The sequence below is a fragment of the Bombus impatiens genome, unplaced genomic scaffold (genome assembly GCF_000188095.3).
Source record: "Bombus impatiens unplaced genomic scaffold, BIMP_2.2 scf_0434, whole genome shotgun sequence".
In the NCBI taxonomy this organism is placed as follows: domain Eukaryota; kingdom Metazoa; phylum Arthropoda; class Insecta; order Hymenoptera; family Apidae; genus Bombus; species Bombus impatiens.
Genome location: NT_176853.1, coordinates 47,471 through 62,832, shown reverse-complemented (window position 1 = coordinate 62,832; position 15,362 = coordinate 47,471). Strand labels below are relative to the sequence as shown.

The following is a 15,362-nucleotide window of genomic DNA, read 5'->3' as shown; positions in this document are numbered from 1 at the left end:
GCCTCGCGGAGAAACCGCGAGAATATTAAGAGGGAAACGCGCCAAGGACTCTTTCGAACTCGAATATCTCGTCGCGGTCCCGCTATAGATATCGTTGCACGATCGTCGATGTGCAACCACCTGGATTTCAGGTATAAAAGGCGGGGCCGGATATTTCGCCGCGCCCTCCATATAATTCGATGCATCTCTAGTTTAACGGATTAGTTAGACGCAATTAGAGCGGCCCGCCAGTTGGCAATTTGGTGGCAGGCCACGCGTTCTCCGGTAATTCGATAGGAAAAAAAAGAAAAGATCGTCCTCGAGGCTCGACAAGATTGCAGCGATCCAATTACCCAGGCCCTGAAAAGGGGACTCGAGTACGGAGCCAGAATGCCGATGCTTCCTTTACGCTCGCTGTAATTCGTGACCTCCGTTCGTTATAGAAACCTCTCGTCGCACGCTTTTCTCTCGGAATCGGCCGCTCTTCACCATCCATCACAGAACACTCGCTGGTTTATTAAAAACGAAAAAAAAAGACAAATTACGATTGAATCGCAAGGTTCCGAATTGTGTAAAAGCATTTTTGTAATATTCTTAGAGAGGTTTCACAGCACTGGAACGTTCGATTTTTGTTTCGCCGAGTAATCGTCGAACAGCGAACGAGTGCTGCTCTACGCTTTCATCTCTAACGTCTAATTTTAACTGCAATTTATTAATCAAACGGATAGAAACCTCTTTTATATAAAAGGATCGTGGTATAAAGTACGAGGAGAACAACTATCAGAGCAATTCTGTGAAACGAATTACAAACAAGTGTACAAGTACATGGAAGCAGGTTTACGCGCCGCTCGATTTGGCTAAGATTGCATAAATCTTTTTTCTCGGGTCGCTGTCTGCAGTGGGGGAAAAGATAAAACTGTTGCACAGAGAACAGCCAGCATACTGATATTTAAGTGAAAAAAATAAGGAACAGAAGTTTGAGGAGTAGGATGGTGGATGGGAGTTGATAAGGCTAAGGAACTGAGGACAGTCAACAACCAGTTTATGATTTTGAATAGAAAGATAGCATTGTCCTAACTTTACTAAAGCGAGGGAAGAACGAGCATCTGTTCAGTTGGCTGAAATGTACCATAAGCTACCATAAGGTGTTATTTTTCGTAAAACGGTTGCTCCGTTATCGCACCGTTGCGACATCACAACACTTTGACTGCCACGCCGAAATCACATGTTTCGCTCAAGACGTCACGGCAGTATTTTTATTATTCAAAGCATAAAATGGCAAAATAATAATACATTGATGATGTAAGACAACATTCTTCCCCGATGGACCGTTTATCTTATTGGTGGCTATCGCGTGACCACCGTGGCGCCTTGATAACAGTTGATAGCGACAGATTATAACGAGGCTTCGTTTATTTCAACAAACCATTCGCATTCGTTATTTCGTCGTAAACAAAACGTCCAGAATTTATTGTTGAAACGTGCAGAAGATATTAAGTAAATAGTATTTGCTCATTCTATATATAATAGTAAGGTTGAGAGACAAGCGTGACATTTTTATGATTTCGACGAAACATTCGGTTGAAATGGTAGAGGTACAAAAAAAATATTTGTGATAAACCAATGGTAATGGTAGATTACAACAGAGGAAAATGTGCTGTAGATTTATCAGTTCAAACGATAGCATATTCTATACCATATAGAAGAACCCTCAACTGGTATATAAAATTAGCTTTAGAGTTATTGTTAAATACATCAATTTCAAACGCGATGATACTCCATAAACAAGCAACAAAAACAAAAATCAATGTATCAGATTTTAGAATGGCACTCGCAACGCACCTTACACAGTGCCATTCACCAGAACCGTCAAATATACTTATTCGACAAAGATTGCGACGCGAAATGGAGAAGAAAGAAGGGCAAGCGTACCTGGCACGAAAATTTTGCAGAGAGTGCTATAAAAAAAACGTTAAACAGTTAGGAGCAAAAATTGCTAAGAATCGGACCAAAAAGGTGACCACCTATTATCCAGATTGTATTGATGAACCGCATTTATGTTTAAAGTGTTTTAACACAGTGCACCGTTAGCTGCAAGATTTGTCCTTATTTTTTTTATTGATGTCCTAATAAAAATGTTTAATTGTTCAAATTGTTATTTCAAAGTATCTCCTATTTATCGATTATATTCAAAATGTCCTAACAGTCAATTTTCATTCAATTTTTACAATTGTAACAAGTTGAAGCGCTCCGGTCACCAATGACCATTATGGTAGTCAAAGTGTTAAGCATTTACGCGTATAAGCGTATAAGCGTCCAGCGAAACGGAATTCGTCCGAAGGAAGAATCGAAACCCGTTCGAACTTTGATGTCGATACGCAGCAGATAGGTCGTGTGGTTCTCGAAGGATTTGCCAAGACATTGCCATCGGGACAAGAGGAGAGTTGCGAAAAGAAAAAGAAACAGAGAAGAGACTCCTAATGATGGATCCTGGTTCTTTACTCTCGCGACGCTATCGTTACGACTCGTGCTAATTACACAGTCTGGTCGGCAGCCGGTCGAAGGAAAAACGACAGAGAACTGCCGCGACTCGATCCATGGACTCCGTTCCACCGATAAGCGAATTCCCGTACTCCTGTTCTCTTTGTCGTCCCATCGACAGAGTCGCATTTAGTCGTCGGCGATACGACCTGCTAATTCCTCGTTCGCTCGAATATTTTCGTCGCGTCTGCGGCCGTTTAAAAACCTGACCGTCGCTTAAGTGCTGTCGGCGATTAAAAGAAGAGGAGGAAGAATAAAAAAACAAGATACGGACCAATCTCGTGTGGATCATCGCGCGAATCTCGTCTCGTCCGCCTAGAACTTTTGCTAATTATTTAAAAATACTGCTACCTCGCCGTTTCCCATGATTTTTTAATATGTCGCAGAAATTGTGTGTGTGAGTAGCAGCGTATCCGTTAATATTGATATAAAATAACTGGTATAAACACTGATATAACCTGGCCCAATTCTTATCTTTTGTTTATAGCCCATATAGGTTTCGGTCAGGTGTTATCTTATTTGACCGCCATCAATGCCAAAGCGTTCGCTGTCACTGACACGCGCAATTATAAGTGCAATTCATCGTAGCAGTACCGACAATTTTTTGCAAATATGTCGGAAATTAAGGTCGGGGTTTGTATGTACCGGGAAAGGTTGTTCCTTATTTCTCTACAACATATAGAAAAGTCATCGAAATCGGTGAGATCGCAGTACTTCTAAATGACTATTTTTTAGTAATCAATTTAATTATGTAATGTAATTAATAATTAATTTAAAAATACCAATAGTCAAGACTATCACCACTGCAGAGTAAAGTACTTATTTACGAAGCAATAATAATATCGATATGGACTTATGGCATAGAACTATGGTGTTCTACTTGAAAATCCAATACTGCCATCGTACAAAGATCGCAATCTAAAATGTTCTGTACAATGACAGATACACCATGGTATATACCAAACAAAACACCATGTCTTTGACATCCTATTCATCGTAGAGATGATACAAGAAAAAAGCAACAGCCACCGCATCAGAGTAGATGTTCGCATCAACCCTCTCGTTCAATCACTCCTGAAGGAACAGAGTCCTAGAAGACTGAGAAGACAGAGGTCGGCTGACTTGGAACGAGGTACGGTAGAACCATCATCATGACATACGTGTAAGTCACCTAAAGCCGAAAGCTTTAGAATTCTGATTGAAAGAAAATATTGCAATCGCGTCTCGCTTTGGCTATCGACACCGCAGCGAAACGCCCGCGGCGATTTCTCGGTTCGTTCGGGCGCATTACGCGAAAACCGAACGTTACGTAGCGAAAGGAGGGATTTTTCGTAAAATGCGGCCGAGCTCGTGCCTTTTCCCCAACGAGCAAACTTTCGTTCTCGCAGGACGAGTAAATCTCCGCGCAGGTCGCTCGACCGGATGCTAAATAACCCTGTAATTGCGCCGAGGGAGAAAGTTTTTCGGCCGATGTGCCCCGGGTACGGTGTTTTTCGACTACGTCTACAGTGCTGCTTTTCATAAAAACTTTTTTCTTGTCGATGACTCTCGTTCTATATAACGCGATCCTTCTCGTTTAAACTTTCGTCGTTGAATTCATTTATCGGTCTCCTACTCCTCGCCGCGCGGCGACTTTTCTTCCGCTGTTTATTGTCGAGCACGTCGATCGATCGTCTAGTTTAATTATCGGGATAAAGCCGCGATGGCATCCGCGTAGCTTTACGTCGCGAGCTTCTTCTTCATTTGCATCGTATTATCGTCGCGAGAATGGAAAATCTACAACGTTCGCGACGAAAGTTCGCCAAGCACTGGCAGACAACACCGGTCAATGATAGACGCGGACATCCCAGTCTATAGCTTGGAAACACGCGAATGCCACTTCACGGTAGGTCAGTGTCGATCGACGCTAAGTTTAAGATGGACGATTTTCCTGCACAAGTAACCTCGATGGAACGAAACGCGATTCAACGAAGTGGAAACGTCGTATAAATACACCGTAGTTATAAGAACATCTGATACAAAGCGATCAAAATATCAATATATTTTCAAAATTATAATGAAAGAACGTTTCTATACTTTTTCCCGTAACTGAGATCAAATGCTCCGCGAAATTTCCACCAAAGCAAGGAATGCTTATAGCTGTTTATCACTCGAGTTCCATACTTATTTCCAACAAATAGCTTGAGATAGTCTATACAAATATAATAAATGATGATGCACACATATTCCGAGATATCGGCGTCGGTAGATAGATATCCGAGAAACGACATCGAAGGTAAACTAATTTCGTCGTGCATGGGTTCGGGGAAGAGAAAGAGGAAATAAAAAGAAGGCAGCGAGTTGGTAGGGGAACCGTTGAAAGGAAAACGACGGACTCCGATGGAAGCGATAATTTATTCCGTTTGACGGAACAACTTTTATTTGTAAAGAGAAATTAACCGGTCGGTTAAGGAAATTCGGTAGAAGTTTTTCCGGAGTGCAGGCGGATAGTGGGATAGTTCGATTTCACGGGCCAGCCAAAGGGATTTAATCGAGCTCGCTTTTGTTTTTATCGGCGAAAGTTCTGCAACATGCAGAGGAGGAGGAGTTTTCGGTGGACTTTGCGAGCCGATCGCTCGGTTTGCGCGGCACGCATACCAGGTGCAAAGTGGTTTTTCTCGGAACGGAACAAGCTGGCGCGCGCGATCGTGGCTTCCTCGATAGAGGATCGAGGTAACCGGAGAAGCGAATTTTTGTTGACGTCCACTTAGCGGACGATCGATCGACGCGGGCCCCCCTAATCGTTTCCACGGAATCGGACGTGTAGAGTTTCGAGGTGGTCGAGCGATAAATTCGTGGCGGTTATCGAGCCGGCAACCACGATAAAACCCATCGATTCCGAGAGGCCACGTGGCCGTGCGTTTTCACGGAACGCATTGCAACGCGTCGCGTCGACATTTCGGAGAAGCGCTTATGGAAAATCGATGTACCTGCCGTAAGCGTTTGCACGCTTTCTTATTCGGCTTCGATTTCTCTCCTACACTCGTTTTCTCCTCTTTTTGTCCATTATACGCTAACGTATTTCGCGTCAGCCCGACGTTCCATACCCAGATACATACACCGGAAGAGTATCGAATGTCTTCGGTCGTTAAAGCTCCATGTTCAATCCGTCCACTCTTTCCCATCCCCCAACCGCCCCCAGCGTAAGGCTACGTTTTTATAAAATCCGCTTCTTTCAAATATACATACGACTATTAGATCCTTTCCGACAGCTCTTACATCTACATAATTGAGCGTATAATTTGAATCTACTATTCCAAGTAATACGACGGAGATATATTTCTTCTAATTATAATACAATGATCCAGTCGTTGCTGCTTTTATTTTCTTAGTTGCTTTCGACAAATACAAATGGCTACGTTCGTTAACGCAGCGTAACCGGTGCCAAGTCACAGCGACGTCGCATCCGCCCGTCTGCAGATCGCGTTGCTCGTGTGCATCGGGTCTGTATTGCATACGTATTCATACGGTTTCGTACATAAATTTCAAAAAATACATTCATACAAAAATGTTGCGTTAAGTGTCGAATACTAAAGTGCTCGTGAGTCACTGTAGAGACTCGTTCCATCGCAAATAATAACGATAACGTTCTACGCGTAGAAAGAACACTGTTAAAAGAAGTGGTCATTTTTGGCGTTGCTTGCAGTTAGAAAATTCAGGCGAGAGCTTTAAGCGTTTTGTCTTCTAAGGAACAAAAAAATGCTCGTATCGCTTACCCGAGAAACAATGGGCAAGTTGCCAAAAACGAATTCAAACGTGTGAATAGGATAGTGATGAAACAACTCGCTTTGGCGTTATTACATTTCATCATCTCCTTATTCTTCAGATATCGAATCGTCTTGAAAATAGTCAGTGGGGAAATCAGCAGGTAAATCAATCGAAGAGTGGAATCGAGCAAATCCAAAATACCATAACAACGTTGCTATATGCGAACAGCGACCAACACAGCGCGCTATCATCGTCTTTGCAAGAATGGCTTCCAATCCGATTTTCCTTTTGTCTATCAATACGTGTAGGTATGAAATACAGGATTCGGCTGAATAACGCGTAAATGCGAATACGACGTCATTGTTTGTGGAAAAATCAGAAAAAGATGTAGAATAAAATTCCTTCATTTGCGGCTTAAATTTCTAGAAAATCGAGTTTGAAAATTCATCAACCATACATAACATGGCTAATTCCGCACTGGACAGAATTAAATAATCAACAGGAGGTCATCCTACGTGTGGAAACAAGTAATAATAATAACAATGAATCGTGTCGTAGCCGCTGTTACATGTTATTCGGCCGAACATTGTATTTTAAGCTATGGGAATGTCGAAAATGTAATTTAGTTTTTAATAGAATTGTATTTTAGTAAAATATTATTTATCCGATATTTTTCGATAATAAATGCAACAGAAAGAATCTCTTATCACGAATTCAGTACCAACTATAACATAAGCTAGATAGCGTAATCAATTCCTACCACTGCAAGAAGATTAATTTATCTTGCGATGATAAACAGCGTTCACAGCTGCGACAGAAAAGAATTGTTATTGTTTCGATTACTCTGAAACTTCGATAATGATATCGTCTCTTTGCTTTCATTTTTTTCATCAACTAAAAATTCCCACAACTACTTCAAGAATACTTACATGCGTAACGTATAGGTATGTATTTTATATCATTCTTATTCTGAGATCGGATCATTAAGTCCTTGAATATGCAAACGGTACACTTGTTCGGATGCAGAACGGTGAACGCATTATCGATCGTTGTTATCATGCAACAACGATTTTATGGTACTTTGCTCGATTCCAAACTTCGGTCGATTCATCAACTGACTTTGTCGTTAATTATTTCGAGAATGATTCAATATCCGAAAACAAGAAGATGAAACGTACCGCTTAGGTGAGATCGATCACTATCATATTCACGCGTTTGTATTCATTTTCCACAATTTTTTCATCCTTTTTTGGAAACATTCTGCATAAATTTTTCAACTCCAATCGATACCGAAAATGGCTATTTTTACCATACTCTTCTTTCTCGCATTTACGCAAACACACGCAATACTCGTTCCATAGTTAACTATCAAACAGCTATATTTGCAAAAACGCGTATTTGACCGAACAACCGCGACCTTCACGGGGTTAAGTGTTTACAAGTCGATTAGCTCGACCAGTTACGAACCAATTTTTCTCCGTATCGGCGAGAGTGCAGATATTTGGAATCGCGTTGCTGTTTCTCTCGCGCATCGAAGGGGATCGAAGAAAATCCTCGAGCGGGGCGAAAGAAATCCAGAGAGACGAGGACTGTAAGCTGCAAAAAGCTCAACGCCGCTCTTCGCCGGAGCCGGGGCCAATGTATAGCGTATAGTCGGCTGGAAAAAGGATTTCCTTTCCGCTTCCTAGTCGAACGATACGTTCTCGTGGAAAACTGGAACAGCCGGAAAATCAGACCGCTGGATCTGCGTAACTCCAGGCTTCTCCCATCTCTTCTCTCCTCTTCAATCCTCTTCGACCTACCCGACAACCGATTTTCCTTTTGCGGATTATTCGTCGCCCATGAGGAATTTCGAGCCGATTTTCATTGTAAGCCAGGAAGAAAGCGAATCTCAATGATACGTATTTCGCATTTGCACGCTTGCGGCGGTGTTAGACGCTCGAAAGGAAAGTAATCGATTTCCATAATTTTCCCAGAATCACCGCGATTCTTCTAGAATTTTACAACGGCTTGATTTTCGAGGCAGTCGAGTGACGGGTCGACTTTGATCAGCTTTTATCCGTATCACTGGGCATATTTGCGTTAACCGTACGCTGATCGCATAGCACGGTGTCGCTCACATACGCAAAGGTTACACATGGAAAGTTGTAATATCAACTGTTGTACCGAGTCGCTGGGAAAGCTCGTCCCGATTTTTGAGGAATATGGTCGACATGAAAGATCGTATGGAAGATCCATTCGCTAAAAATACCTGAGAGCTTCTGCAAGAATGGAATATTCAAGTTGCGTGAAAGATGGAGAAAGCTTGTGGAACAAAATGACACCTGTATAATTCGATAAACATATATCGAATCGAATTGTAAATCGGAACGAACTCTCCGAGCGATCCAATAATATCACTAGAACTATCAATAATTAACACGAAGCTATTTCTATCAAAACCGGTCAAAATGACTGGACTTTAGAAAATACGTAATAATAGAATATTTGTATATTTACTGATTTATTACTTTCTTACAGAAGGAGTTCCACGCTATGTACTACATTTTTGGTATTGTCGATCCATCTGGGACCACGATACCTAAACGAAGATTGACACATTATAAAATTGTAGAACTAGTGATTTTTGACTGGTGCGGTATTTCTAGCGTTAGCATCTAGCGATCCAGCGATCGATCCGGAATTTTCCTGATAATCGATATCATATCGAATGATACGTGGTAAAAATTTGAAAAACGTGTGGGAAGTTGTACAAAACGAGGAAACTGGTTAATTGGGGTTCGATAAACAGATTGCAGGACCCTTTTCCACTTCGACAAGTACCATTCATTGTGACTGCTATTGGTATAAGCCTTAATACAAAATTATTTTCAGTTTGAATACATAAAAAGCAAAATAAAATTCATTATATTATTCCTTTAGTTATCGTCGAGAATGTCATTACATCATTGCGGAAAAAATATAACATGAAATAGGAATTTTAAAATAAAATTATGAAACCAGTCAATTTGACTGCTGTGGTAGTTCTAGTGTTAACAGTACAATATTTATATATATTATAATACCCTATATTGTAGCACATAAAACATACTAGTAATACATTCGGCATTAATCCTTTACACTCGAGAGGAGACTTTCAGTGACCACGGCGTTCCGTGCTGCAACTTTAGTGGCGAGCGAGAGGCGACAGTCCCTGTTTATGTTAGATTTCGACATCTCCAGTTGACGAGAGTGCAATATTGGTTCGTAAGTTGGTTCTTTAGTTCTTTGTGCTGTTTGTTAGCAAGTGTAAAGCGTTAGACTTTAAAACGGAGACAAAATATTTAATGCCATATCCCTCCGAAATTATGGTTCTGACAACGTCTTCAACGTTAGTTCGGATTCGACGATCATGACAAAAGTATTATAGTTTAGAAAATCTAAAAAAATGGTTTTCGGATGTGGAATTAGCTGAAACGAAGATGAACTTGATTTTGAACTGTTGGAAAATGAGATCAATTATATTCAAGAATGCATCTTGGCGAGTGCTTTGTAAATTATCATACAAGAAAAACACAGAAATTAATATTACAAAATCATATTTTCAAAGATGTAAATATAGATCAATTATCAGAATATAACTCTTTTGTAAGTTAATTTGTATATAAAAATGTATTCAAAAAATATATAAAGCACTGCAAATTTCACGCGTATTAAACGTGAGATAACATCGCTGCAGTGGTGGACTGTTTCGTTGTCTTCGGTTATAATCGTAGCTTTGGACAGCACCATAAGTATATTTAGATGTAAATATACAGAAATACGAAAATGTAGGATGAATTAACGCGTTTTAGTTACGTTAAATAAGTATTTATACTGTGTTATAGATGCAAACTAGAACTATTTCTTGACCACGAGCTCGAAATTAAACACATACATATCGCGAACGTTCGTTACAGCCTCGTCGGATCGGCTGAACTACGATTTTTCCGGCTGCCGTCTCGCAGGAACACCGAAGGTTCGACGCGAAGCACGCGGACGCGAACGATTCAAACTTAGCAACTGTCTCTGCTATTCGTCCTGCTGTCGACGTCGCGCTGTTTCTCATGCACTTTCGATCGGAAACCGCGAGACGTACAAATGACGCTCTTTCGGGAACAGAAAACGCGTTTTATCCCCGAGGCGTCCGACGAGTTTCATCCTTCTTCGATGTTCTCGCCACACAGCGACTCATTTTCGTCGCCGAGGAAAAAGCGGAGTGCCCCCGCTAGTTTTCATTCCGAATTTACGGTGTCGAGGGGAACTTTTTCTACTTAGCGAGGATGAATGCTTTTGTTTCCTGGATGCGGCGAGTGAGATTCATTTCGCTGCGCGTACCTCTGCACATCGAGGTTATCAACGCGACGATAATTAATTCGCGGAAGATTCCTGCGACGCGTAAACAATGCCGAGCTGCGAAATATCGTCGTTTCGTCGGTCTCGCTCGTCCTTCTCCTGTCTTCGTCCGTAATCGAGTTGCAGCGAATTAGCGACCGTACTCCGTGTCACGTTTACCGTAAACACGGATGCGATTCCGAAAGACGTTTCGAGTTTCCAGCGACTGCAACGACAACGTAGTCGAACACGGAGACGTTTCGAGGTACCCGAGATTCGATTCGTCGCAATCAAATTACCGATATTCTGATCGAGTTAACCGAACATCGGACCAAGCTCGTTATAAATGACTTTTTCCAACGCTGGTTTCCGTGTTTCAATTTCATCCCTCGATTCGCCAGAGAGAATTTCACAGCAGCCGCAACATTAATGCAGATTAAAAACATAATCCTCGGTCCGGGTCGGATGAAAAAGCGGAAAAAAACTCACCTACCGTGAGACGCGGCCGCGCGTGTTCGCTTTCGCGAAGCCTCGTCCAACCGATATAAATCACTCACCTGAAACAGAAAAGAAGGCGAAAGGGTTAGAGATCGTGGCCTGACGATGTTACGAACGACTCGCGATCTCTCGTTCGGCGAAACTGTTATCGTTCGCGCGAAAAAGTCACTAATACGGAAATATTTGCCTCGCTGGTGAATTATACCGCCAAGGAAATTGCGCCACTTGGCGCAAGTTTCTCTCTTCGCAGATTGCACCCTCGAAACCATCTTTCAAACGTATGCCCCACCTTTTTAATTGGCAGTTTTCGACTCTCGTGCACGCGCGAGTTACCCGCTTTATCCGAAACCTCCGCTCGGCAAATCCCCAAGGCGCTCGCGGCTCCGGTTTTCCTACTCTTTTTTCTTTCCTACCTACCGCCTAGTCAACGAGAGTTCCGATACGTGGTGTACGTAAACGAATTCGACGTAACGATTAACTGTTAAATTAATTGCAAATGTTATATATTGTTAAATTCTTTCTTTTTATTTGGCTGAATTTTACAATCAATTCTCATTGGGAATTATAAGTAAATTTTTCTGTCGTGGTACTATATCGTGTTTAATAAGTGTTTATCGTGCGTTTGATTCTAGTTGAATCTAATGCTTAAATCTAAAGGTAACGTCTTTTTAGCCTGCGGATTTGATCCGAGGTGTCAAGTAATTGAATAACTAGTGGGTTTTGGTGGTTGTTAACTCTTATGTTATATCTGTCGGAGTCAGGTTGGCATTTTGGGGCGTTCGATGAACCTTTACTTACTTTACCGTCGCGGGTGTAGCTAATGTTTATCGGTACAAATGTGGACACTACAAGAGGCTATGAGTAATGGCGATAGAATGGTCGAGATGATGGTTACAACGAATTCAGGTTCGATAACGAATCCACAGTCCACGGGATGACGAGTACCAACGTAATACACCACTCGGATAACTCAATCGGCAATTCGTCCAACGACTAACTAACTAACAAACTCGTAATCCAAATGAAACTGCCCTTATATATTCCTGACCCCACCTCTCGGGTCAATCTTTGTTTTTAAGGAGAGTCATGTGATTATTCCATACTTCTGTCAGGTACACGTCCCTCCCGTGACCGTGGCTACGTCTAGTGACCCGCTATGTCACTTCGAGCCGAGTTGTCAGACTTACATTAGAATTAGGGTTAGGGGCGTGAAACGAATCTTCGTTTGGATTACACGAAGTCGTTATGCAATAGAGAAGACATTGACTAGTGCAAATACGATTATCATAGAACCGGACAAGTAACCATGGTAATTAGATACTCGAGAAACTAATGACAATGATCCTAGGTTCGATAACGCATCCGCGGTCGACGGGATGATAGATGAACGTGCTCACAAAATCTAAGTCGGACGCGTAATGTTCACTGGTCGTAAGGCGTTACTCTTTTCGTCGATGAGATCGCGAGAGAGTGACTCTGGAACGTTAAAACTATTTCTTATTTTTATTACTTAAGTATAGCTATAGCAAAAGTCTGGACTAGGGTATCGGGGGTTTTCCCAACATTCCAGACGGGAAATCCCGCTGTTCTTCCATCTCCGACATATCTATTACTGAATTTGGATATTTCTTCTTTGACTGTAGGTATCTTGAGCTCGCGATGTATTGTTTCGTTGGTAACGTACCAGGGTGATCTATTAGTATTGTTAAATCAACTGACAAATTAGAACTGTTGTGGGACAACGCTGCAGCTATCGACACCGCTCCAGGCTTCCGACTGTAAGCTGTGTACAAGAGAAAAAGGATTCTCCACGTTTCGTTGCAGCTGTGTACAAGAGAAAAAAGATCCTCAACGTTTCATTGCAGCCTTCGTCAGGGACCGAAGGTCGGTATCAACGCGTCAAGACGTTGGTTTACGTGTACCGTAAGATGCGAAAGCTTGAAAACCGCTGTTGTAATTCAACGTATACGAGTGGAGATGAAGCAACCCTTAGGGTCCGGCGATTTCGAGGCTGGGCAGACTGTTCCAGGTAAAAATCGGCTGCAAAGTCAGCGACGAAGATGCTGGGGTATGGCATCGGGATGCCACGGAGAAGGAAGAACGACGGAACGAGACGAACGCGGAAGACGAGAGAAAAGGAAAGAGATAAGAAAAGGGAAGAGTAGAGAGAGAGAGAAAGAGAGGAGAGGAGAGGGAGTTCGAGGAAAGGTAGAGGCATGGGTCATGCGCGAGGATTATTATCGGCAAATGAGAAAGAGGGAGGAAAAGGGAGGCGGGTTACGACGTAGGACGATGAGGAAAGAGGTCGAGTAGTTTGTTTTCAAAGGACAGGTAATAATGGCTGTTAGGCGAGTAGAGTGAACTCGGTATGGAGCGCGAAGATGGTTTGTATGCAGACAGCGGCGGTCGTTCCGACACCCGGCACACGTGATGAAATTTCCTCACGGCGTCGTGCTGCGTCGCGGCGGCGGGGAACACGACACGGCCTTTTACCGAACCGAACCAAACCGAATCGAAGAAACCTTGAACACAGGAAAAGATCCGTAGAAAGGAAATCCGAAGCAACGAGAAAATGTCGATGAAAGATCGAAGGTTAATGGCCAATCGGCAGTTCGCCTAAAGTGAAACGAATCTCAGTGAATATTTAGATATTTTCAAATAATATCAAACGAGAAGATTGCGAAGAAAATGAAATGCGGAAAGGCGAGGCAAAATAGAACGGTTCGAAGCGAGTAGAGTCGTTGGGATCTGCGAGTTAATTCAATTGCACGTGCATCCCACTCGCGGCTCTCTCAACTTTCTAGAGACTACCGTTCCCGGGGACAGCTGCTTCCGGTTCTTCGCGCGTTCCGCCAACCTATTTCGAACACGGAAATTACCTGGCGTCGCTCGACAGCTCGCAAAAGCTGAAACGGGCCGGTGTCGGTTCTCGTCGCTCGATCGAAACGTTCGACGCGACGCAACGGGCTGAATCGCTATAACGATAGGCTGAAATCGAACGGAAGTAACAAGAGACGAGACGTTGCGAGAAAACTACGAGGCAAAGTTACGAAACATCGGCACAACAAGGCAAGCAACGTGGAACGAATCACGCGGCGCAACGTTCAGGAACTTTATCGAACTTCTATCGAATGCAGTGGCTCGTTAAATCGTAATTATTAGCTCGTTACGAAAGTTCCGTTCGCACCAACTCGCCCGGTAATGCCCGACTTTTTTTACGCGCTTCGCCGTGGAATTACGAACGCTGTAGTCCGTGTTTCCTCCGTGTTTTAAACACCGGTTTCTCTACAAAGAGAAAACTTTCCGTTTTCCCGATCCGTTTCCGCCACGATACCTACCTACGTGTCAATTCGACGACCGTAGCTTTCGACGGAGTTCCCTCTGCCAACCCAATATATGCACGTATTAGGTCGTCCGAAAAGTTTCTTTCGTTTTATGAGGAAATAATGGATGCACAACATTTTTCCGTTTTACATTATTTTATCGAATTACGTATGATCCATTTTGTTTTATCAAGATGAAGATCACAACGTTTGACAGATTAGGTCTCGTGTTTGTATAAAGATGCATCGTTGTAAAAGACGTGTCTGTAAAAGAAAGACACTTCTCGGACAACCTAATATTTCGGTTTTCAACCGTTTTCGATAAACAAATGAAGATCGCGTGTAAAACGAGATGAGAGGCGGTTGCTTTTGGTGATCGGTGCGACCGAGTCGGCAACTAACCGACAACTTGTAGCCATAACTCTCGAGAAACGGAGCACCCAGGCGAAAAGAAGAAAAGAGGAAGTCGAGTGGAAAAACGAAAGGAGAATCGAGCAACGATCGCAGCAGCGGTGATGCTTCGAGGGGGAAAACTTTTCGCTTCGAGCGTACCCCTTTCGAGCGTAAACGAACGCGATTAATGTCTACGGAATCGAGAAGCTTTCCATCCATCCTTCCTTCCTTCCTTCCTTCCTTCCTTCCTTCCTTCCTTCCTTCCTTCATCCATGAAGTTGTTGTGCAACTCACGCATATTCTCGCTGAAGAAGCGTTTCGCGTAATTCTGGAATTCGTGGAGGAGCAAAGAGCCAGAAGCCTGGCGAAAAGTTAATTTATCGACGCGTCGGCGAGCCCTCGTCGACAGCACCGCTTCTCGTTCGTTCGTCGTCGTCGTCATCGTCTCGACCGACACCCACTTGGCGTAGGAAGAGCGGGAAAAGAAAAATGTTGCGGCGCGGTTCGGCTGGCGGCTATCGGCCGGAG

General features: G+C 42.9%; 1 protein-coding gene and 1 long non-coding RNA gene across 2 annotated transcripts in view; both read right to left on the bottom strand.

Annotated features, from left to right (window-relative positions):
• The window catches only part of LOC117151786, an 11,565-nt gene extending 1,702 nt beyond the window's left edge, over positions 1-9,863 (bottom strand). Inside the window, exon 1 of the long non-coding RNA XR_004461908.1 lies at positions 9,747-9,863. This is a non-coding gene — a long non-coding RNA (uncharacterized LOC117151786). The remainder of the gene's footprint in view (positions 1-9,746) is intronic.
• The window catches only part of LOC100745299 (single Ig IL-1-related receptor-like), a 136,180-nt gene that overhangs the window by 76,596 nt on the left and 44,222 nt on the right, over positions 1-15,362 (bottom strand). The gene's annotated exons all lie outside the window — the stretch shown is intronic.